The 24,965-nt window shown below is 34.9% G+C and overlaps 1 long non-coding RNA gene across 1 annotated transcript; it reads right to left on the reverse strand.

Moving 5' to 3' along the window:
- Window positions 1-7,165: 7,165 nt before the first annotated feature.
- On the reverse strand, window positions 7,166-8,848 carry LOC128286592 (uncharacterized). Its single transcript, XR_008277204.1, has 3 exons — window positions 8,804-8,848; window positions 8,646-8,689; window positions 7,166-7,405 (listed from the first exon to the last, which is right to left on the reverse strand). It is a non-coding gene; the product is annotated as an uncharacterized LOC128286592 (long non-coding RNA).
- Between the last annotated feature and the right edge of the window lie 16,117 nt (window positions 8,849-24,965).

Genomic DNA, 24,965 nt, shown 5'->3' on the forward strand with positions numbered 1-24,965 from the left:
TTGTTCTTAAGCTAATCCCTCTCTTTTCTCTTTCGTTATTTCTTCCACAAACTCTATACCTCTCATTCTTCCTCTCTTTCATTTATAGTAAAAGCCGAACCTATCATTCTTTTCGTTGCTAACCGAATAGCAACAAGCCAAATCCCGAAGGAGTCAAACGAAGTCAATTTCTTTATAAAGGTATACACTTGTTCTTTTTCTTTTTAGCCGATTCTTGTTAGTTTAAAAAGCCTTTCAACTCTTTTGTCAACACCCTTTTTGGTCCATAACCACTTTTTCTTCAGTGACCCAAAAGCCGAAAGCACAGCACCCTTGGGTAACTTGGTGACCGATTCGTAGGATCCTTGTGGTGCGGTTTCTGCTAGTGTTTTAGAGCTGGGACTGCGTTGAATCAGAGTTAACACGGGATTGGAACCGTTTGGGTAGGTGAACCTTGGTAAGTGCTCGTAGCTTTAATCAATTCAATACTAGGGAGGTTAAGAAAAGCCGAAACCCCACTAGTTTAGGGAGGTGGCCGAATATGGGTATAGGCCTTATGGGGTCTTCTTTTAATATTTTTTGTGGTTTATTTAGTAGAGAAGTAGAAAGGTGTAGTGTCGACTTGGGGTAGCTTGGATCTCCGGAGTGGCTAGACCTAGTCATCAATCGCGACAAAGGTAAGATTCCTAAGGCCATTATGGATGGTGGCCGAATGTGTAAGTATTAGTATTAGATGATTTTTGGTTTGGTTCAATTATGGGAAGCTGATTATTAACGATGGATTATAGGAGAAATTGTGTAGGAGATCTCGTCGAGGAATATCGCCAAACAGGTGTGTAACGAACCCTTTTCATAGCTTAAAGCGATAAACGCCGAAAAGCCGAAATACCGAAATTCTGGCATTTCGAGGACTCGTGAGCAAGCGAACGCTCATTAGTTAGTTAGATTTGTTGAGATGATTATCAGGAACATTGGAAATGGTAAGAACGTATTTTTGGCGTTCACGGTAAGTTTGGCCTCGAGGGGCTGAACTAGGGCCCAATAGGCTTTCGGGCCCATTTGGGAAAAATTGGTAGAAAACGAAAATCTGTTAAAATTGCATGTTAGAACTGTTAATACTGTTATGGATATAGGCTAAATGGGCCTAGATGACAAAATCGGCTAAGTAGGGCCCATTAGGGTTTTAGGCCCAATAACTCAATTTCGCTAAAATGGGCCGTAATCATTGCTTACACTCATGAATTGTTAGTAATCATAATGAACATGGAAACCCTAATTTTTGGTAAAATTACAAGATTACCCTTATAACATGAAAATGATCGTTTTGCCCTAGGTAAAATGACCATTATACCCCTAGGGTTTATGTATGAATTTAATACATGGGATTTTGATAAACATGGTATGTATGATATGCACATGACATGTATGATATGCACATGATATGTATGATATGCACATAATGTATTCATAAATGCATTGGGTTGGGCTTTTATATGGATGGAGGAAGTGCAAAAGGGCTTATGCCCCAGTTATTAAAGGGCTTATGCCCCAGTTATGATAAAAGGGCTTATGCCCCAGTTATTAAAAGGGCTTATGCCCCAGTTATTAAAAGGGCTTTGCCCCAGTTATTAAAAGAGGCTAGGCCTCCAGTTATATGATCAAGCAGCTATGCTGCCAGTGGAGAGTTATGGCGGGGTGGGTAGAGTTAATCCCCACATGGTGTGTTGGTTGGTACGGGTAGAGAGTAGCGGATGGTGGGTTGAGTAGTCTCCCCAAATGGGCTTGCATTCTTTCATTGACATTATATGTGATATTGAAATGGGCCTATGGGCCATACCGTTTACAGTGAAGGCTTCGGCCCAGTGTTATGAAATATGAAATATGAAAAGGGCTACGGCCCAGTACATGTTGATATTGGATTTGGGCTTAGGCCCAATAGGCTGTTATTGTTTTGGGCTCTGAAAGGGGCTTCTTGCACACTGAGTTGCCAAACTCACCCCCTTTCCTTAACCTCGCAGGTGAGCCTTGATGTGGGGACTTGGGCCGGAAGGGATTCAGAGTAGCCACGGTGATCGTCTTTGGGCTTTTAAACAAGCGTTGGTTTTCATTAAACTTCCTTTAATTATTATTTATTTTTGGGTTGTAATAAGGCCATTTTAACTTTTCTTTTATTTCTTTTCGAGATTAGTTTATTTTTAATAACTTTAAACCTGGTTGATAATTATTCAAATGGGCTAGACTTAGGACGTGTTTGCAAAATGATACTTGTTTTCAAAATATCTCAACACTATGATTAATCGATTTATAAAGACGTCCACTTAAACAAATTTAAACTAGGTATAACAAAGTGTGGTTATGGTTGTGGGCATGTCTAGGATTGGATCCAAACAAAAAGAGCTTGGTACTTAAGTAGCCTTCATGGCTCACCTCCTCTGTCTCAGATACCTACCTGGTGCCCAGCTTCCATACACCTTGTTAACTCAACAAAATATATGGTTTTTAAAACACTAAAACGGAACGTGGGTTTTCAACTCCAATGTGGCACGTCAGATTTGGCCATAACGTCTGGGCCGGCTTTGGGGTGTTACAATCAAATTCAGTACATTCAGTATTCAATCAATTTAATTTAGCCCATTGTAACAGCCCGGTTTAGACACTATTTAGAATAGTGGTTTTGAGACCACAAGTTCGAGTCAAAAAATATTTTAATATTATTTTTAGTGTCTACAGCATGTTAATTTATATGTGTGAAAATTTCGTGTGAAAATTTTATCATTTGTGTGTCCGATTTAATAAAAGGACTTAATCGCGTAAATGTAAAAATGGCTAACCAATTTTTAAAGTGTTGAATTGATGTGTTCTTTTAATGTGGGGTCCTTATGTTAATAATATACCACTGAAATTATGGATGGATAAAAATGCCTAAGGTTAGTGGATTTTAAATGAAAATAAAAAGGCTAATTTGGTAATTAACATATTATAATGTAATATAATTAAAAGAAAACATAAATTGACCATTATGTTCATCTTTCTTGACCGGATGTTAAAAGAGAAAAGAAAGAAAATAAGCTTGTTAGGTTTGGCACACTTGGAAGCTTGAATTAGGTATGTATTTTGCTCAATTTTTGATGATTTTTACGTTTTTGTGATCGTTGCTTCGTGTTCTAGCTAGCCCATACCTCAATTTTTGAAATTTATGATGATTTTTTGATTTTCCATTCTTTAAATCTTGATGATTTTTATGTTTGATGATGAAAAATAAACATATGTTGTTAGATTAATATGTTTAATTAAGTGATTTTTACTAAAAATGCCTAATTAGGATTAAATTGTAAATTTTGTAAACTGAGGGGTCAAAATGTGAAATAAATGAAACATATGGGCTTATATGGGCTAGGGGTAAATTCGGCCTAAGATGGGTGTAGTCAAATTTTGAATATTTTGTATTTTGTAAAATAGGGACTAAATTGTGAAAAATATGAAATGTCAGGGGAAAAAGTGTAATTAGCCCATTTATGTGTTTTTGGATAAATTTGATTGAATATTTGATTAAATAAGTTTAATTTATATTAATTTAGATTAAGAAAAGAGAAAACTGGATTTAGATCGGGAGAAATATAAAGTTGTTGAATAGTCAACCCGGTCTATTCGTCTTCGTACGAGTTAAGTTCATAAGTAAATACATGTCGTTAAATTTGATTGTATATATTATATTTCTGTGAATTGAACTATTGCTTGTATATATACATTTAAGCTGAATTTGTTTACGTTAAATTTGATTGTCTATATTATATTTGTGCCGAATTGAACTATTGTTTGTATATATATGTTTAAGTCGAATTTGTTTAAGTATGGAGAAGTATTTATAAGCCTAAATCGATCAAGTTACGACATCCAAAAGTCTCGTACAAACCTTAGGAATAGTTAGGATACATATGTCATGACATAGGATTCTGATATGTGATTTCGTGTAAAACCATATCTGGGACGTCGACATCGATTTGTGATTTGCGTGTAAGACCATGTCTGGGACATCGGCATCGTATATGTGTTCATGTAAGACTCTGTCTAGAATAGTGGCATCGATATGTTATTACATGTAAGACCACATCTAGGACGTTGGCGTTGTACGAGCTTTTCGATTATCTGAGTATCCTTATTAATTCCAAATGGTTCAACGGGCAATATCAAGTTAAGATCGAATGTGAAATCGAGCTAAAAGGTCAGGTATGTACTAAGTTAAATGATTGAGTAGTAAGGTAAGTATATACTTTATATGAATATATGAAATGTGCACTATGAAAGTGAGAGTTAAATATTTTTATGAATATATGTGTATTCGCCAATTGGAAAATAATGCTATAGTATATGTATTGATATATGAAATTACAAGCTTGATAATTGTATATGTGATTATGGTTAGTATGATTTGATTTAATTAAGTTAAATTACGAATGCCATTGAAATGATTTATTTGTTTATAATCAGGTTTACTGTGTGTGTGTATGTTCTTTGTTTTATAGATTTTGGAAGCTAGTTACGAGCTCGGGGATCGTCACGGAAATCTATCACACTATCAATCGCTAGTTTGGTACCTTTAAAGCTTGAATTTTAAACCTATGGCATGTATAGTCTAGTATTTGTTTTGGTTGGATTTGAGTTTGTAATTATTAAAGCCATTTGAAAATGGAAAGAAATGATGTCTAAGCTTAGGTGATTTCGGTTATGATATATATATGTGTGAAGTGCTTGGTATGAATTGAAATTGTGGTTTGATATATTAGATGAGTAATTTGTATGCTATATGTGTGTGATGTGTTTGGAATATGCTTAAGGTTTAAAGTAATGTTATGTAAAGCTCATGTTTATTCATTTGGTAAATTTGATATATGTGGTTGATGAATATATTTAGGTTATGAATAGTTAATGACTTATTATTGAGATGCATAATTTGTAACATGAATTGGTTTGAACATTGCTTATAAGGTATTTATGTATTCGGTTATGAAATGAAATATATAGGAGATGTTTTAAAGTTATTTATAATTTGGCTATGGTGTTTAAATCTTGTCTTCAAGTGTTTAGTTATATGTTAACGTTGGATTTGTGGTGTTGGACATATGTGAACTATGTTAGGCTATGAAAATTGGATTAAGAAATGTGGTTTTTGTGTTGACTTGAAATGGCATGCTTAAATGGGTAATTTGGTTTAGAAATAATAATGTAAGTGTATATGTATATATGGTTAAGGCATTTGAACTATACTGATAAGCCTGAGATTTGGTTTATAGCATATTTATATAAATATATTATGTATTGAATGTTATATAGAATGACCGAATATGAAATAATTTAGTTTGATTGTGTGAATAAAATTTTTGCATGAATTAAAGCAGATAAAATTAGCATATGAATTATGCATACTCTTAGTTGTTATTTATGTTTAAAATGGCTTAAGATAACAAGGTCTTATGCGTATGGTTCTGTGATTAGGAAAGAAGTATGTTTAGTCTTAAATTATGTTAGTTTAAATGCAACCAATGCCACATAAGTGAGTGATACTTAAGTTGTGCTATGGTTCATATTGTTTGGATATAAATGCGCACTATGTTTGCTAATAAACAAGAATATATTCGACCATAATGTATAATAATCAAGGTTGCATTTTTGTGTGGATGTTAATTGGTTTTAATATGTGAACATGCTTAGATTATGAAATGTTATGTTTGATATTTAGCTTATGAAAAATAGTTGCTATATGTCTAGTATATGTTGTGTAATGATTTATATATATACTTGAATAAATTTTTAAATATGCCAATGATAGTAATATAGTAGTTTTAAGTTCGAAATTGAATAAGATAAGTGTTCTGATGAGTTTAAATTACGAAGCAAGAAATGTAGTAAATGTCTATTCTGAACTGTGCTATGTCTGGTATGCCTCGTAACCCTATTTCAGCGATAGATACGTGTTAGGGGTGTTACACCCATAATTCATATTTTGGCAAATTTACACATTTGCCCTTAAACTTTCACATATTTATAATTTAGTCCTTTTCACATAAAATAGCTAATTCATGCAATTTTGTACAAACCCATGCTTAGTCAAATTTAATACATGTTACTAGCAGCCCATATTTTCAATTTATTCACACTTTTAGCCACCACATTTCACATTTTCTCAATTTAATCCCTTTTTGACATTTTTGTAAAAAATAACTTTACAAAACTAGTTTAACTATCAACAATTATCTAAAATCCATCATGAACCATCAAGTTACTCAAGCATTCAACAATGGAAACATGATAAATCTTTAACAATTTCAAAATCTAAGGTACGGGCTAGCTAGAATATGAAGCAACGATCTCAAAAACGTAAAAATCATTAAAAATCGAGTCAAAATGACTTACCAATTTAACTTTCAAGTGACCGAACCCTAAAACAATTTCTATGGTTTCTTCTTCCTTGAAGTTTCGGCTAACAAAAATGAATATGAAGCCTTAATTTGTTTTTATTTTATTTAACTTAAATTACCATATAATTACCAAACTAACCTTTAAGAAAATCTTCATATAACACATAAATCATGGATATAAATGTCCACTAACCTTATTCATGGTCTAATTTCAACATAAGGACTCTCACAATTTAATTTCATAGCTATCCAATACTTTTAACTATTGGAACTCAATTTTTACACTTTACGTGATTTAGTCCTTTTTACCGAATTAGCCATTCAAATAGTAAAATTTCTTTACTAAACTTTCACACAATAATTCTATCATGCTGTAAAATTTAATAAAATAAGAAAATAAATATTTTGACTTTGGATTTGTTGCCCCAAAACCACCGTTCCTGTAACACCCCAAACCCGGCCCAGACGTTATGGCCGAATCTGACGTGCCACATTGGAGTTGAAAACCCACGTTCCGTTTTAGTGTTTTAAAACCATATATTTTGTTGAGTTAACAAAGTGTATGGAAGCTGGGCACCAGGTAGGTATCCGAGACAGAGGAGGTGAGCCATGAAGGCTGCTTAAGTACCAGGCTCTTTGATTGGATCCAATCCTAGACATGCCCACAACCATAGCCACACTTTGTTATATCGAGTTTAAATTTGTTTAAGTGGACGTCTTTGATAAATCGATTAATCGTGGTGTTGAGATATTTTGAAAACAAGTGTCGCTTTGAAAACACGTCCTAAGTCTAGCCCATTTGAACAATTATCAACCAGGTTTGAAGTTATTAAAAATAAAATAACCCCGAAAAGAAATAAAAGGAAAGTTAAAATGGCCTTATTACAACCCAAAAATAAATAATATTTAAAGGAAATTTAAAGAAAACCTACGCTTATTTAAAAGTCCAAAGACAATCACCGTGGCCACTCTGAATCCCCTCCGGCCCAAGTCCCCACATCAAGGCTCACCTGCAAGGTTAAGGAAAGGGGGTGAGTTTGGAAACTCAGTGTGAAACAAGCCCCTTTCAGAGCCCAAAACAATAACAACCTATTGGGTCTAAGCCCAAATCCAATCTCAAACATGTACTGGGCCATAGCCCTTTTCATATTTCATATTTCATAACACTGGGCCGAAGCCTTTTCAAATTTCATATTCTTGGGCGAAGCCTTTATCAGAAATGTAGATGGCCCATAGGCCCATTTCAATATCACATATAATGTCAATGAAAGAATGCAACCCATTTGGGGAGACTACTCAACCCACCATCCGCTACTCTCCACCCGTACCAACCAACACACCATGTGGGGATTTACTCGACCCACCCCGCTATAACTCTCCACTGGCAGCATAGCTGCTTTATGATATAACTGGAGGCCTAGCCTCTTTTAATAACTGGGGCAAAAGCCCTTTTTATAACTGGGGCATAAGCCCTTTAATAACTGGGGCGTAAGCCCTTTTGATAACTGGGGCATAAGCCTTTTTGATAATCGGGGCATAAGCCCTTTAATAATCGGGCATAAGCCCTTTTCACTTCCTCCATTCATATAAAACCCAACCCAATGCATTTATGAACATCTCGTGTGCATATCATACATATCATGTGCATATCATACATGTCATGTGCATATCATACATATCATGTTTATCAAAATCCCATGCATTAAGTTCATATATAAACCCTAGGGGTATAATGGTTATTTTACCTAGGGGCAAAACGGTCATTTTCATATTATAAGGGTAATCTTGTAATTTTACCAAAATTAGGGTTTCCATGTTCATTAACTGATTACAAACAATTCATGGGTGCATACAAGTGATTCGGCCCACTTTTAGCAAAACGAGTTATTGGGCCAAAAACCCGATGGGCCCTACTCAGCTCATTTTGTCATCTAGGCCCATTTAGCCTATATCTATAACAGTATTTAACAGTCTTAACATGCAATTTAACAGATTTCCCATTTTCTACCAAATTTACCCAAATGGGCCCGAAAGCCTATTGGGCCCTAATTCAGCCCCTCGAGGCCCAACCTACCTGTGAACGCCGAAATCACGTCCTTACTGTTTCCATTGCTCCCAATCATCATCTCATCGATTCTAACTAACTAGTGAGCATTCGCTTGCTCACAAGTCCTCGAAATGCTAGAATTTCGGCATTTCGGCTTTTCGGCATTTATCACTTTAAGCTATGAAAAAGGGTTCGTTACACACCTGATTTGCGATATTCCTTGACGAGATCTCCTATGCGATTTCTCCTATAATCAACCACTTATAGATTAGACCATGTTAATATTAAACCAAATCGAAAACTACCTATTATCATCACTTACACATTCGGCCACCATCCACAATGGCCCTTGGGTTCATACCTTTGCCGAAGTTGATGACTAGATTTAGTCACTCCGATGATCAAAGCTTTTCACACAGTCCTCGATCGGTAGCCTTTAATCCTCACTAGCACCAACAAACCAAATAACACCAAAAACCCTTTTAGCCTTAGTCGACAGAGGGCTTTTCAGCTTTTCTTAAACCACAAGATACAAATGGAAAGAAGGTTCAAATACTTACCAAGAGATCTACTCATTGAAGAACGTTCCAAATACCTTCCTACCCCATATCCATTGTGAATCCAACTTAAACGTGCGTAGAAAATAGATCTAAATATTAATTCCCGAATCACTAAAATATGAAGCTTTGGCTTTTCAAAAATATTAATCTAAGCTATTTAGAGGGTTAGTACACACTGTTATGGGTTGAAGTTGAAACGTTTCCAAAATCAATCGCCTACGATAACCACCACATCTCAAACTTAACTAATCCAATATCAATATATGTAAATCCTAAGCACATCAGTCATACGAAACATAAGGGCATATTCGTCATTTTACCATACAGGGGTATTACGGTCACTTTACCTTACAGGGGCTTTACGGTCACTTTACCCTACAGGGGCTTTACGGTCTTTTTACCTAATAGGGGTATTTTAGTCATTTCATCCTACAAGGGTGTTTTGGTAAATCTACAAACCAAGGGTATTTCAGTAATTTTGTAAACCAATGGTATTTCTATAATTTTTAGAAAGTCAAGGGTATTTCTGTAACTTTGTAAATCAGGGGTATTTTGGTAATTTTACAAATTGAGGGTATTTCGGTAATTTCACAAACTAGTGGTATTTTGGTAATTTTACAAACTAGGGGTATTTTGGTAATTTTACAAATTGAGGGTATTTACGTAATTTTGTAAATCGAGGTAAAATAGTAATTTAAATAAATCAAGGGTAAAATAGTAATTTTATAAATCGAGGTAAAACAAGAATTACAGAAATCGAGGTAAAACGGTAATTTTGTAAATCGAGGTAAAAGCGGTAATTATGTAAATCGGGGGTAAAACGATAATTCTGTAAATCGGGGGTACTTTGGTAATTTTACAAGTCCAAGGTATTTCAATAATTTTACAAATCGAGGGTATTTCAGTATTTTTACAAACTAAGGGTATTTCGGTAATTTTAGTAAACTAAAGTATTCTAAACATGGATAACAATACTAATGGCTCTAAAGCCCATAATCGGCCCAAATGGGCCTACACGCTCGTGTGGCCCTTTTAGCCCAAACCTAGCCACAGATATGCGATTCACCTAGCCTAATCCAATATTTACTACACAATCAAACAACTTATCCAATTGGGCCCAGAGCCCATTGGGCCCATAGCCCTTTCATTATCGCGGCCAAGTAGCCATCCTCAGACTAGAGTAGTAAGAAATACACACGATAGGAGACTGGAGTTAATCCACGCTCCGAGCACTCTTAATGACGCCCAACCCAAACGAACACGCCATACAAATGAAAGGGATCACCAAGAAAGGTACATTTACTCTCTTCATGGTTCCTCTATTTAAAGCCGACTTCACAACCACTCTTATATTAGCTTCGATGTGGGATCCCTCCAACATTAGAGTTTAAATTCAACACCAACTCTTGCCACCTGTTAGCAAAATAAATGCTCTTTGCTTGCCATGGGATTCAACCTATGCCTCCCCTTAAATGCTCCACACGCTACTTGCCACTAAGCCACAAGGCTTTTTGTGTCATTTATTTAACACAATAATTTAAAACCCTCATCCAAGCATCCGGTTTTTTTCACTTAATACCAAAATTTTTGCTAAAGCCCAAGTTTGAACCCAAGATTTCTCCAACACTTCTCAAAGCCATTAACCACTAATAGCAAACATTTAATTGTTTCATTTCATTGCACAATTAAATACCTATATACAACCTCCTTACGAACCCCCACTCAAGGCCCAATACTTCTAGGCCCAAATTGGGTGTTACAATTCTACTCCCCTTAAAGAAATTTCGTCCTCGAAATTTCCAACTATCAACTAACCGTATTACTCAAGTCAAACCTCTATGCTTCCGCTACGCACTCTAATTAAAAATAATTCTTAGTACGACCCAAAACATCTAATTACCAAAGTAAAGAAACATTTATCAAGCACGCATACAATTCGTAACACATTTAAATAAAATAAACTTGGCGATCCCGAGCTCGATGCTCCTTGGACCCACATCTAAGACATGCTCCTATCTTCTTATGGCATTCACCCGGATGACGTCCGTTGCAGTCTTTGCAGATTGGATAGTTTGGTCGTGCCTTAACATGTTTCACAGAACGAGGCTTGGTTTTCTGAGAACTAGAATCCTTCCTTTTTCTTACACCCCATGCACCCTACTTGAAGCGTTTCCCTAATTTCCTTAATTTTGGTATCCAATACTTCCTCTACCGGTTTCCTTACTAACTCGGCGATGCCTCAAAGACCAAGCTCCGAAGTTACTGCAACCAAGTTGGCGACTTTGCTTACCCTCGAATCCATATCAATACTCTACATTACCAGTACACATATCAATTAACTACAAAGATCTCAAAATTTTACTATTTTTTCATATGTCTTATGCGAGATAGTATTTTAAAGTTTCTATTTTCACGAATCATAGCCTAGCTACAGCCTTGGTATTCTAGAGTTTTAGGGTTGCCCTAGTCATAATGTCATGATATGGTCTCGATTCTATCTACAAGAATATCTTAATACGATGTAATATGAGGAATGAAATACTTACAGACTTGGTACAGGGATTCAATCGCCACTTCTTTCTCAATCCATTTAAAACTCGAAAACCATATTTTTGATCACCGAAAATAGAAATTTAAAAACTTTGATTTGAAAACACCCTTTATTTTGAAACTCTTGATTTAAAACAGAAAAACTTGGACCATTTTAACATATATACTCATAAAACATCTTTAAAATGAACTTTTCAAAACCATTTCCAAAAATACCCTTCTTAGGCCTAAATTTTGAAAAATTTTGGACCGATCCACGTAGAGTTGTTGCAACTTAGCTCGATACCACTAAATGTAACACCCCAAACCCGGCCAGACGTTATGGCCGAATCGGACGTGCCACATTGGAGTTGAAAACCCACGTTCCGTTTTAGTGTTTTAAAACCATATATTTTGTTGAGTTAACAAAGTGTATGGAAGCTGAGCACCAGGTAGGTATCCGAGACAGAGGAGGTGAGCCATGAAGGCTCCTTAAGTACCAAGCTCTTTGATTGGATCCAATCCTAGACATGCCCACAACCATAGCCACACTTTGTTATATCGAGTTTAAATTTGTTTAAGTGGACGTCTTTGATAAATCGATTAATCGTGGTGTTGAGATATTTTGAAAACAAGTGTCGCTTTGAAAACACATCTTAAGTCTAGCCCATTTGAACAATTATCAACCAGGTTTGAAGTTATTAAAAATAAAATAACCCCGAAAAGAAATAAAAGGAAAGTTAAAATGGCCTTATTACAACCCAAAAATAAATAATATTTAAAGGAAATTTAAAGAAAACCTACGCTTATTTAAAAGTCCAAAGACAATCACCGTGGCCACTCTGAATCCCTCCGCCCAAGTCCCCACATCAAGGCTCACTGCAAGGTTAAGGAAAGGGGTGAGTTTGGAAACTCATGTGCAACAAGCCCCTTTCAGAGCCCAAAACAATAACACCTATTGGGTCTAAGCCCAAATCCAATCTCAAACATGTCTTGGGCCATAGCCCTTTTCATATTTCATATTTCATAACACCGGCGAAGCCTTTTCAAATTTCATATTCTTGGGCGAAGCCTTTCTCAGTAAAAGGTATGGCCCATAGGCCCATTTCAATATCACATATAATGTCAATGAAAGAATGCAACCCATTTGGGAGACTACTCAACCCACCATCCGCTACTCTCCACCGTACCAACCAACACACCATGTGGGATTTACTCGACCCACCCCGCTATAACTCTCCTTTGGCAAAGATAGTCGCTTTATGATATAACCGAGGCCTAGCCTCTTTTAATAATCGGGCAAAAGCCCTTTTTATAATCGGGGCATAAGCCCTTTAATAATCGGGCGTAAGCCCTTTTGATAACTGGGGCATAAGCCTTTTTGATAAGCGGGGCATAAGCCCTTTAATAATCGGGGCATAAGCCCTTTTTCACTTCCTCCATTCATATAAAACCCAACCCAATGCATTTATGAACATCTCGTGTGCATATCATACATATCATGTGCATATCATACATGTCATGTGCATATCATACATATCATGTTTATCAAAATCCCATGCATTAAGTTCATATATAAACCCTAGGGGTATAATGGTTATTTTTACCTAGGGCAAAGCGGTCATTTTCATATTATAAGGGTAATCTTGTAATTTTACCAAAAATTAGGGTTTCCATGTTCATTAACGATTACAAACAATTCATGGGTGCATACAAGTGATTCTGGCCCACTTTTAGCGAAAACGAGTTATTGGGCCAAAAAACCCCTGATGGGCCCTACTCAGCTCATTTTGTCATCTAGGCCCATTTAGCCTATATCTATAACAGTATTTAACAGTCTTAACATGCAATTTAACAGATTTCCCATTTTCTACCAAATTTACCCAAATGGGCCCGAAAGCCTATTGGGCCCTAATTCAACCCTCGAGGCCCAACCTACCGTGAACGCCAAATCACGTCCTTCTTCGTTTCCATTGCTCCCAATCATCATCTCATCGATTCTAACTAACTAGTGAGCATTCGCTGCTCACAAGTCCTCGAAATGCTAGAATTTGGCATTTAAACTTTTCGGCATTTATCACTTTAAGCTATGAAAAGGGTTCGTTACACACGATTTGCGATATTCCTTGACGAGATCTCCTATGCGATTTCTCCTATAATCAACCACTTATAGATTAGACCATGTTAATATTAAACCAAATCGAAAACTACCTATTATCATCACTTACACATTCGCCACCATCCACAATGGCCCTTGGGTTCATACCTTTGCAAGTTGATGACTAGATTTAGTCACTCAGATGATCAAAGCTTTTCACACGTCCTCGATCGGTAGCCTTTAATCCTCACTAGCACCAACAAACCAAATAACACCAAAAACCCTTTTAGCCTTAGTCGACAGAGGGCTTTTCAGCTTTTCTTAAACCACAAGATACAAATGGAAAGAAGGTTCAAATACTTACCAAGAGATCTACTCATTGAAGAACGTTCCAAATACCTTCCTACCCCATATCCATTGTGAATCCAACTTAAACGTGCGTGAAAATAGATCTAAATATTAATTCCTAATCACTAAAATATGAAGCTTTCGACTTTTCAAAGAAATATTAATATAAGCTATTTAGAGGTTAGTACACACCGTTATGGGTTGATGTTGAAACGTTTCCAAAATCAATCGCCTCGATAACCACCACCGTCACTCAAACTTAACTAATCCAATATCAATATATGTAAATCCTAAGCACATCACCATACTGAAACATAAGGGCATATTCGTCATTTTACCATACAGGGTATTACGGTCACTTTACCTTCTGGGGCTTTACGGTCACTTTACCCTACAGGGGCTTTACGGTCTTTTTACCTAATAGGGTATTTTAGTCATTTCATCCTACAAGGGTGTTTTGGTAAATCTACAAACCAAGGGTATTTCAGTAATTTTGTAAACCAATGGTATTTCTATAATTTTAGAAAATCAAGGGTATTTACGTAACTTTGTAAATCGAGGTATTTTGGTAATTTTACAAATTGAGGGTATTTGGTAATTTCACAAACCAAAGGGTATTTTGGTAATTTTACTAACTAGGGGTATTTTGGTAATTTTACAAATTGAGGTATTTCTATAATTTTGTAAATCGAGGTAAAATAGTAATTACGTAAATCAAGGTAAAATAGTAATTTTATAAATCGAGGTAAAACAAGAATTACGTAAATCGAGGGTATCTGTAATTTTGTAAATCGAGGTAAAATGGTAATTATGTAAATCGGGGTAAAACAATAATTACGTAAATCGGGGTACTTTGGTAATTTTACAAGTCCAAGGTATTTCAAGAATTTTACAAATCGAGGTATTTCAAAGATTTTTACAAACTAAGGGTATTTCGGTAATTTTAGTAAACTAAAGTATTCTAAACATGGATAACAATACTAATGGCTCTAAAGCCCATTCTCGGCCCAAATGGGCCTATACGCTCGTGTGGCCCTTTTAGCCCAAACCTAGCCACAGATATGCGATTCACCTAGCCTAATCCAATATTTACTACATAATCAAACAACTTATCCAATTGGGCCAGTAGGCCCATTGGGCCCATATGGCCCCTTTCTATTATCGCACCAAGTAGCCATCCTACTGCCTAGAGTAGTAAGAAATACACACCGATAGGAGACTGGAGTTAATCCACGCTCCGAGCACTCTTAGCCGACGCCCAACCCAAACGAGCACGCCATACAGCGAAAGGGATCAGCCAAGAAAGGTACATTTACTCTCTTCATGGTTCCTCTATTTAAAGCCGACTTCACAACCATTCTTATATTAGCTTCGATGTGGGATCCTCCAACATTAGAGTTTAAATTCAACACCAACTCTTGCCACCCTGTTAGCAAAATAAATGCTCTTTGCTTGCCATAGGATTCGAACCTATGCCTCCCCTTAAATACTCCACACGCTACTTGCCACTAAGCCACAAGGCTTTTTGTGTCATTTATTTAACACAATAATTTAAAAACCCTCATCCAAGCATCCAGGTTTTTTTTTCACTTAATACCAAAATTTTGCTAAAGCCCAAGTTTGAACCCAAGATTTCTCCAACACTTCTCAAAGCCATTAACCACTAATAGCAAACATTTAATTGTTTCATTTCATTGCCTAATTAAATACCTATATACAACCTCCTTACGGACCCCCACTCAAGGCCCAATACTTCTAGGCCCAAATTCGGGGTGTTACAGTTCCGATTTGACTCAAAAATAGGTTGTTACAACTCTCCCCCCTTAAGGGTTTTTGTCCCCAAAAATCTTACGAGTAAATAGGTTAGGGTATTGTTTTTGCATAGCTTCCTTGGGTTCCCACGTTGCTTCTTCAATCCCGTGTTTATGCCCAAGAACCTTCACTAGGGCTATGCGTTTATTTCTCAATTACTTGAATTCACGAGCTAAAATCCTGATCGATTCTTTGCTATATGTCAAATCAGTCTATATCTCAACATCTACCAACGAAATCACATGTGACGGATTAGATCTGTATTGACGTAACATAGAAACGTGAGAGACATTATGAATCTTTTCAACTTCTGACGATAAAGCTAGTCGATACGCCACTGGCCCTATTCGTTCAATAATCTCATACAGACTAATGAAACGCGAACTCAACTTTCCTTTCCAGCCAAATCGAAGAACCTTTTCCATGGTGACACCTTTAGAAACACTCGGTCGTCAACTTGAAACTCGATTTCTTTACATTTCAAATCTGCATAAGATTTCTATCAATTTGAAGTTGCTTTTAAACTGTCACAAATCATTTTCACTATTTCTGCAGTTTCTTTGATCAATTCAACCCCGTGAATCTTTTTCTCACTTAGTTCAATCCAGTATACTGGAGTTCAACATTTGCAACCATATAAAGCTTTGTACGATGCCATCTTTATACTTGTGTAATATCCTGATTTTGGGCTTAGTCGGAACAGTGGTTTCGGGACCATAAATTTGATGAGGAAAATTTCATTTTTATTATATTTTTATGGTCTACGATTTCCCGAAATGATTTCGTGAAAATTTCGTTCAAAAATTTCGATGTTTGGGCACTCAATTTAGTAAAATGGACTAAATTGTAAAAAGTACAAAGTTGAGTTTTATATGTTAGAGGTGTCTAATTGTCATGAAATTTTAAATAGGATGTCCTTAAATGATATTTAAACCATTGTATAACTTTTTCGACAAAAATGGCCTTGTTTGGGTAAAATTTGAAAGAATAGTAAAAAGGGCATTTTGGTCATTTAGGGGTAAAATGAATTAAAAGACAAATTTTAAACCCCAAATGTGTCCCTTTCTTCTTGCTACAGTAGAATGTACCAAGAGCAGCCATGGTTAGGGTTTGACCAAGCTTCCAAGCTTAATAGTAAGTGATTCCGAGCTCCGTTTTTAATGTTCTATGTATTTTTGAAATCCTAGTAATTTGTTCTATTATATCTACCATTAATTTGAGCTAAGGTTCATGTATAAAAATTTACCCATGAATAATATGTTGTATTTTGATGTCTAATAATAGAAAATGAAGGTTGGGTGTTAGATAAACGACTTTTGCTAAGCGATTTTACGTGAAAACGACTAAAATGACATAATCGGTAAAAATACCTAATGTTCATAAATACATGTTAGAGTGAGAATTGAATGTTGCTATAGAAGGGAAAAATGATCAGCATGTCATAAAACATAAGAAAATAGGGTGAAGTTTAATTTACGAGATTTGGGGAAAAAGTGTAAATATGTGAAAGTTTAGGGGCAAAATTGTAATTTTTCTAAAATATGATTTTGGGTTGATTTGAATAATATGAGTCCTAATTAGGCTATATCTGAAATGATAGAGCAAGGAAAATCAAAATTCGGGCTAAAATCGGCAAAATACCAAGTTGTGGACAAAATGGTAAAAATGACCATTTTCGCATACGAGGTAAGTTCATATGATTTTAATAATGCAATGTCTATTTTAATGTTAATGTTATGATATTATATGAATATTAAGTATACATATATGTGAATAATTTGATATTATGTAAATGATGTAACATTACTATATGTTGTTGATGTATTTATAATGGTATGATGATTATTATTTACGAATTGTTGCATGTTATGATTATTGTTGAATTATTATACAAATTATGTGGAATACTTGAAAAATATGAGTTGCCACTAAAGTATCGATATTGACATCACGAGAAAGATGGCAAAGGCATATGATTGAGGAAAAATCTCGTTTGAACCTTAGGAATAGATTAGGATACAAGTGACATGTCACTAGGGTATTTGAGTCCCAAACTCGTTGAGTTGAGTCTGAGTTCATGAGATGTAACTAGGCATCTGAACTTGTTGAGTTGAGTCCGAGTTCACTTATGGATGCGAACACCCGAGCTCGTTAAGTTGAGTCCGAGTTCACTTATGGGTGGGTTACATGGTAGCTTGGCTACACATATATTCCGCAGGCTATTGAGTTTGTCTAGCTGTGGGCATGACACTTATGTGCATGCATTCCGTGTATCTGATTATATTCCGAGTGTTCAACGGGTAATTTGATGGAGTATTCGATAATGGTCCAATGAGACAAGCCATTGGTGAGTATGTTCTTAAGTTAAATTACAAGTTGTATAGGTATGTACACTAAACTTACGTGTGATGCCTTGATGTATGATGTATATAGTATTGGTGAATACTATGAAAATGACATGATGAGGAATAAGTCTTGATACTTGATAACATTGAGATTATGGATCTATGCCTATGAAGTATAATTATGTGTTCTTTCCATGATGGATGAAATGATATTGTATGGATTTAGTGAATAATAGTTGTGATTGAGTAAATTTAGCCTTGGCAGTTTTGGGTTATGGCAGTGATGCAAATTTGGAAATTCACCATAAATTTTGGAAATTGAGTTAGGGGCTGAATAGAATATGAGATTAAATCTCAATGAGTCTAGTTTCACATAGAGGAAATGGGACATGCAATTGAATTTTATGTTATGAGATATTTAAATTGTTGTGAGACAGAGTCTGAATGACTTCGAGATTCCCTGTTCCTATTTGAGAAATTAACTAAAATTGTGAAAAAAATAATTAGGAGTTATAATTTACATGTATAGATTCCTTATTGAGTCTATTTTTAAGATAAATAAATGGCGTAGCTCTTTGAATTCTGTACACAGAGAAATTGATTCGTAGTAAACAAAGGTCAGAGTAGACAAACACTGAAACAGGGGAAACTTTAATGAATAAACTGTACTAAGTCGTTACGTCAAAAATTCTAGAAAATCATTAGTAGATATATATGTAAGTCTAGTTTCAAGAAAAATTTACAGATATTAATTTCGAGTTTCAAAACTCAAGATATGAATTTTTAAGCCACTGTGATGCAGTTAGCCAGCTTGTCTGGAAATTTTTAAAATAAATTGTTTGAACTGTTTAATTAATGAATTAAGTTCGTTAACACCTCGTGCTCGACTCTAGCAATGGTCTCGGCTATGGGGGAGTTACATTTAGTGGTATTAGAGCTATTATTTAGTTAGTTCTTGGACTAACCTAGCCTGCGTAAGAGTCTAGCTATACATGCCACGGATCCGTGATAGTGTGATGCCTCCCGACGCGTATGAGCAATGTCTTGTTTAGACAGAGGTACTCTCCAACCGAGCTGCACTGGCCATGTTCAATGTGATGCGAAGGTGTTTAAATAAAATTACGATTATGTTGAGTCTCAATTCAGAAAAGTATGAATAAAATTTTATGATATATATATGTGATAACACGTGAGATGAAAGTTCATGTTGTGATAAATATCCATACTTGCTTGATGCTCATATGATGTAGTGCACTTGGCTTACTTGATAAGATGAACGGGATAAATAGAAATTCGTAGAGGTATGAGTACAGGTTCCTAATATCATGATATGAATTAAAATGTCATTGCCTTGATTGAACGTTGAATGTTGATGAATGTCAATGATATTTTTTATGAGATAAATGATTATAATGAAATAAATTTATCTATGTTAAATTGTTTAGACTGAATTATATGATTGTAATGATATGTATATGATGATGCACGAAATGAAAGTTGCGATTGTGATGCAAATATCTATGTTTCTTTAGCCCTTATATGATGTCATGAGTATGATTTGTTTGAGTATATGAATGGATAAGTCAAGCTATCCAGAAAACATAGAATGCATCCATAACTATACTTGTCTAAATGGGATAACTATAAAATTTGTGTAAACCAACATGAATGATGCATTGCCTGAATAAATGATATGATTTTGATGATGTTGTTATGATGATGGAAATTGTGTCATATGTATATGTATGAGAAAGTCGAGTCAAAAGCCCTACAACTCCTTCCCCTTACCAAAGTGGTGTTTATAATGGAATTTCATGAAATTTGTACTGAGTAAGTTTCCGGTTGAGAAACCAAAGAGTTCAGTGCTAGAATAATTATAAGTATGATTAGAGATTGAAGAATGAGTTGATAAGTAAAGTCAAAGCTAGAAAAGTATCAGATTAGCATAAGGATTATTGGAGTTATGTACTGTTCCAGTTAGAGAAGAAATTTATTTTGATAAATCGAATTACTAAGGTACAAGGTCGAGAAAAGTGCAAATCAAAATTTATTCAGAACTGGTCTTCTTTAGTGAAAGGTAATATGAAATTTGTGATGGCAGAAATAGTTTGGGAAATGATATCTCAAATGTGTAATATCTGAGTATGACAGTTATGGCTGGACAAATTTTAGCAGTTTCTTCTAAGATGTTCAATGTGTTTATCTGTTCCCAGAAATGTTTCTATGGTTGTTGATCTTTTGAAGAAATTCTTGTTATATGGGGATGTTTTCTAATCCTGATGTTAGACGAAAGCATTGCTAGCCTAACTGGTTTATAATTTGTATTGCTCTATTCCTTCGGGCATTCTATTATATTCTATCTGATAAAAATTGATAAGAGAATATATATGATACTATGATTTTGTTTCTTCTACTTGATGCTCCATTTGATATATATATGGGAAGATACATTGTTCTTGTTGCATTTGATTCCAGTGAGATTAAATGATGTTTTCTTCTGGATTTCTTTTCTCTGAGGAATTATCGAGATCTTCTGTATTTTCTTATGAGTTTGATTTTTGATTTTTTGGTATAGTATCGTATCTTGGGTTTCTTTATTCTGGGTTTCTCTATCTTGGATTTCTTTATTCGGTTTTCTTGTTATCTTTATTCCGTAATTTGTCAATTATGACTCATGTTCGAAGTGTGTTCTTCAACTTGTGATAATCCTGTCAAGTATGACTATACTTCTGATTTTATTTGGGTAATGTGGTGATTTCAGTATTGGGATTTTTCTAATTTTCGTGTAAGGTTTGACATCAGTAAAGGCATAGGTGATAAAAGCGCGAGTTTCAATCGGCATAGTAGATTACTTCTCTTGAATAAGTCAATCATAGTTAATGTATTCAATTGAGATATTTTGGTTACTTGAGCTAATGCAATTGAGACGGTTTTGATTAACGTAAGGAATTAATAGTGAAGGATGGCATGATGAATTGTTTTGTAACTAGAAGAAAGGATTACTTGAAATGTCATTCACTGGTTATTAAGATCGACTCGAGTGTTCAATCTATATGAATTGTGATGTGTTTCAAGACAATAAGGTAATGTAATAGTTTAAAGCATTCGATGCCACGAAAAATCTGAGTTGTTAATAGGGTTAAAGCCGAGCATCAGGATCTGTCAGAGTTACCTCTGCCAGTATTGATATTAGGATGAAAATGAGAAAGGATTATTCTCGAGGCCATATCAGAATTATTTCCGTAGCGAAAAAAGGAAAATGCGATGTATCTTATTGTTAAATGTCTGATGAGATCTGTAAATCATATCAGTATTTAATGAATTTCTACTCATCAGATTCATGGAATTTCAGGTCTCTTTGATTGTTGGATTTCTTGGAATTCTAGTCTCTATTAACCAAATTGAGATTTGGGTTTTATGTCAAGATGACAAGGGAAATTGAGAAGAGTTGAAAATTTAAGAACAATTGAGAGATGAGTCCGTAAGCTTTCAAAATATATGAGAAATTAAAGAGATATATTGGAGGCACCGCCTGAGTGAATGTTCTTCAGCACCGAATATGAAAATTGAGGAATCTAAGTGAAGATCACAAAAAGAGCACTTTTTCGGTAAGATTTTCGGGGCCGAAAATCCTTAAAGGGGGAGAGTTGTAATATCCCGATTTTGGGCTTAGTCGGAATAGTGGTTTCGGCACCACAAATTTGATGAGGAAATTTTCATTTTTATTATATTTTTATGGTCTACAATTTCACGAAATGATTTCATGAAAATTTCGTTCGAAAATTTCGATGTTTGGGCACTTAATTTAGTAAAATGGACTAAATTGTAAAAAGTACAAAAGTTTGAGTTTTATATGTTAGAGGTGTTTAATTGTCATGAAATTTTAAATAGGAGGTCCTTAAATGATATTTAAACCATTGTATAACTTTTTGGACAAAAATGGCCTTGTTTGGGTAAATTTTGAAAGAATAGTAAAAAGGGCATTTTGGTCATTTAGGGGAAGAATGTACCAAGAGCAGCCATGGTTAGGGTTTGGCCAAGCTTCCAAGCTTAATAGTAAGTGATTCTGAGCTCCGTTTTTAATGTTCTATGTATTTTTGAAATCCAGGTAACTTGTTCTACTTATTTCTACCATTAATTTGAGCTAAGGTTCATGTCTAAAAATTTACCCATGAATAATATGCATGTATTTTGATGTCTAATGATAGAAAATGAAGGTTGAGTGTTAGATAAACGACTTTTGCTAAGCGATTTTACGTGAAAATGAGTAAAATGACATAATCAGTAAAAATACCTAATGTTCATAAATACATGTTAGAGTGAGAATTGGATGTTGCTATACAAGGGAAAAATGATCAGCATTTCATAAAACATAAGAAAATAGGGTGAAGTTTAATTTACGAGATTTGGGGAAAAAGTGTAAATATGTGAAAGTTTAGGGGAAAATTGTAATTCTTCCAAAATATGATTTTGGGTCGATTTGAATAATATGAGTCCTAATTAGGCTATATTTGAAATGATAGAGCAAGGAAAATCAAAATTCGGGCTAAAATCGGCAAAATACCAAGTTGTGGACAAAATGGTAAAAATGACCATTTTCACATACGAGGTAAGTTCATATGATTTTAATAATGCAATGTCTATTTTAATGTTAATGTTATGATACTATATGAATAGTAAGTATACATATATGTGAATAATTTGATATTATGTAAATGATGTAACATTACTATATGTTGTTGATGTATTTATAATGGTATGATGATTATTATTTACGAATTGTTGCATGTTATGATTATTGTTGAATTATTATACAAATTATGTGGAATACTTGAAAAATATGAGTTGCCACTAAAGTATCGATATTGACATCACGAGAAAGATGGCAAAGGCATATGATTGAGGAAAAATCTCGTTTGAACCTTAGGAATAGATTAGGATACAAGTGACATGTCACTAGGGTATTTGAGTCCCAAACTCGTTGAGTTGAGTCCGAGTTCGTGAGATGTAACTAGGCATCTGAACTTGTTGAGTTGAGTCCGAGTTCACTTATGGATGCGAACACCCGAGCTCGTTGAGTTGAGTCCGAGTTCACTTATGGGTGGGTTACATGGTAGCTTGGCTACACATATATTCCGCAGGCTATTGAGTTTGTCTAGCTGTGGGCATGACACTTATGTGCATGCATTCCGTGTATCTGATTATATTCCGAGTGTTCAACGGGTAATTTGATGGAGTATTCGATAATGGTCCAATGAGACAAGCCATTGGTGAGTATGTTCTTAAGTTAAATTACAAGTTGTATAGGTATGTACATTAAACTTACGTGTGATGCCTTGATGTATGATGTATATAGTATTGGTGAATACTATGAAAATGACATGATGAGGAATAAGTCTTGATACTTGATGACATTGAGATTATGGATCTATGCCTATGAAGTATAATTATGTGTTCTTTCCATGATGGATGAAATGATATTGTATGGATTTAGTGAATAATAGTTGTGATTGAGTAAATTTAGCCTTGGCAGTTTTGGGTTATGGCAGTGATGCAAATTTGGAAATTCACCATAAATTTTGGAAATTGAGTTAGGGGCTGAATAGAATATGAGATTAAATCTCAATGAGTCTAGTTTCACATAGAGGAAACGGTACTTGCAATTGAATTTTATGTTATAATTTACATGTATATATTCCTTATTGAGTCTATTTTTAGGATAAATAAATGGCATAGCTCTTTGAATTCTGTATAGAGAGAAAATTGATTCGTAGTAAACAGAGGTCAGAGTAGACAAACACTGAAATAGAGGAAAATTTAATGAATAAACTGTACTAATTGGCTAAGTCAAAAATTCTAGAAAAAAATTAGTAGTAGATATATGAGTCTAGTTTCATGAAAAATTTACGGATATTAATTTCGAGTTTCGAAACTCGAGATATGAATTTTTAAGCGACTATGATGCAGTTAGCCAACATGTTTGGAAATTTTAAAAATAAATTGTTTGAACTGTTTAATTAATGAATTAAGTTCGTTAACACCTCGTGCTCGACTCTAGCAATGGTCTCGGGTACGGGGGAGTTACAACTTGTTTGAAAATTGTTGTTATACGTGAATTTAATCAACAGTAAGTATTTTTCCCAACTACCTTCAAACTCTATTATACAACATTTAAACATGTCTTTGAAAATCTGAATAACTCTCTCGGTTTGTCCATTAGTCTGAGGATGAAAAGTAGTACTAAAATTCAATTTCGTACCTAGAGCTTCTTGCAATTTCTTCCAAAATTGCGACATAAATCTCGGATCTCTATAAGAAATAATAGATAGTGGTACTTCGTGTAATTGAACAACCTCAGAAATGTAAAATTTAGCTAATCTGTCAAGTGAGTAATCTGTAAGTACCGATATGAAATGAGCAGATTTCATTAATCGATCAACGACAACCCAGATAACATCTTTCTTTTTCGGAGTTAGGGGCAATCCCGACACAAAATCCATTGTAACTCTATCCCATTTCAATTCAGAATCATCATAGGCTGCAGTAAGCCTGATGATACTTGATGTTCAGCTTTGACTTGCTGAAAAATCAAACATTTAGAAACAAATTCTAAGATATCTCGTTTCATGCCTTGCCACCAGTAAAATTGTTTCAAATCATTGTACATTTTGGTACTTCCCGGATGAACAAATAAGCAGATATGGTGTGCTTCGTGCAAAATCTTCTGAATGAGTTTTGAATTTCTCGGTATGCAAATTCTATTCCAGAACCTTAAACAATCATCGATCCCCATCTGAAATTCTGAATCAGGGAAATTCTCACATTGAATTC

Source organism: Gossypium arboreum, chromosome 13 (genome assembly GCF_025698485.1).
Source record: "Gossypium arboreum isolate Shixiya-1 chromosome 13, ASM2569848v2, whole genome shotgun sequence".
NCBI classification, from domain to species: domain Eukaryota; kingdom Viridiplantae; phylum Streptophyta; class Magnoliopsida; order Malvales; family Malvaceae; genus Gossypium; species Gossypium arboreum.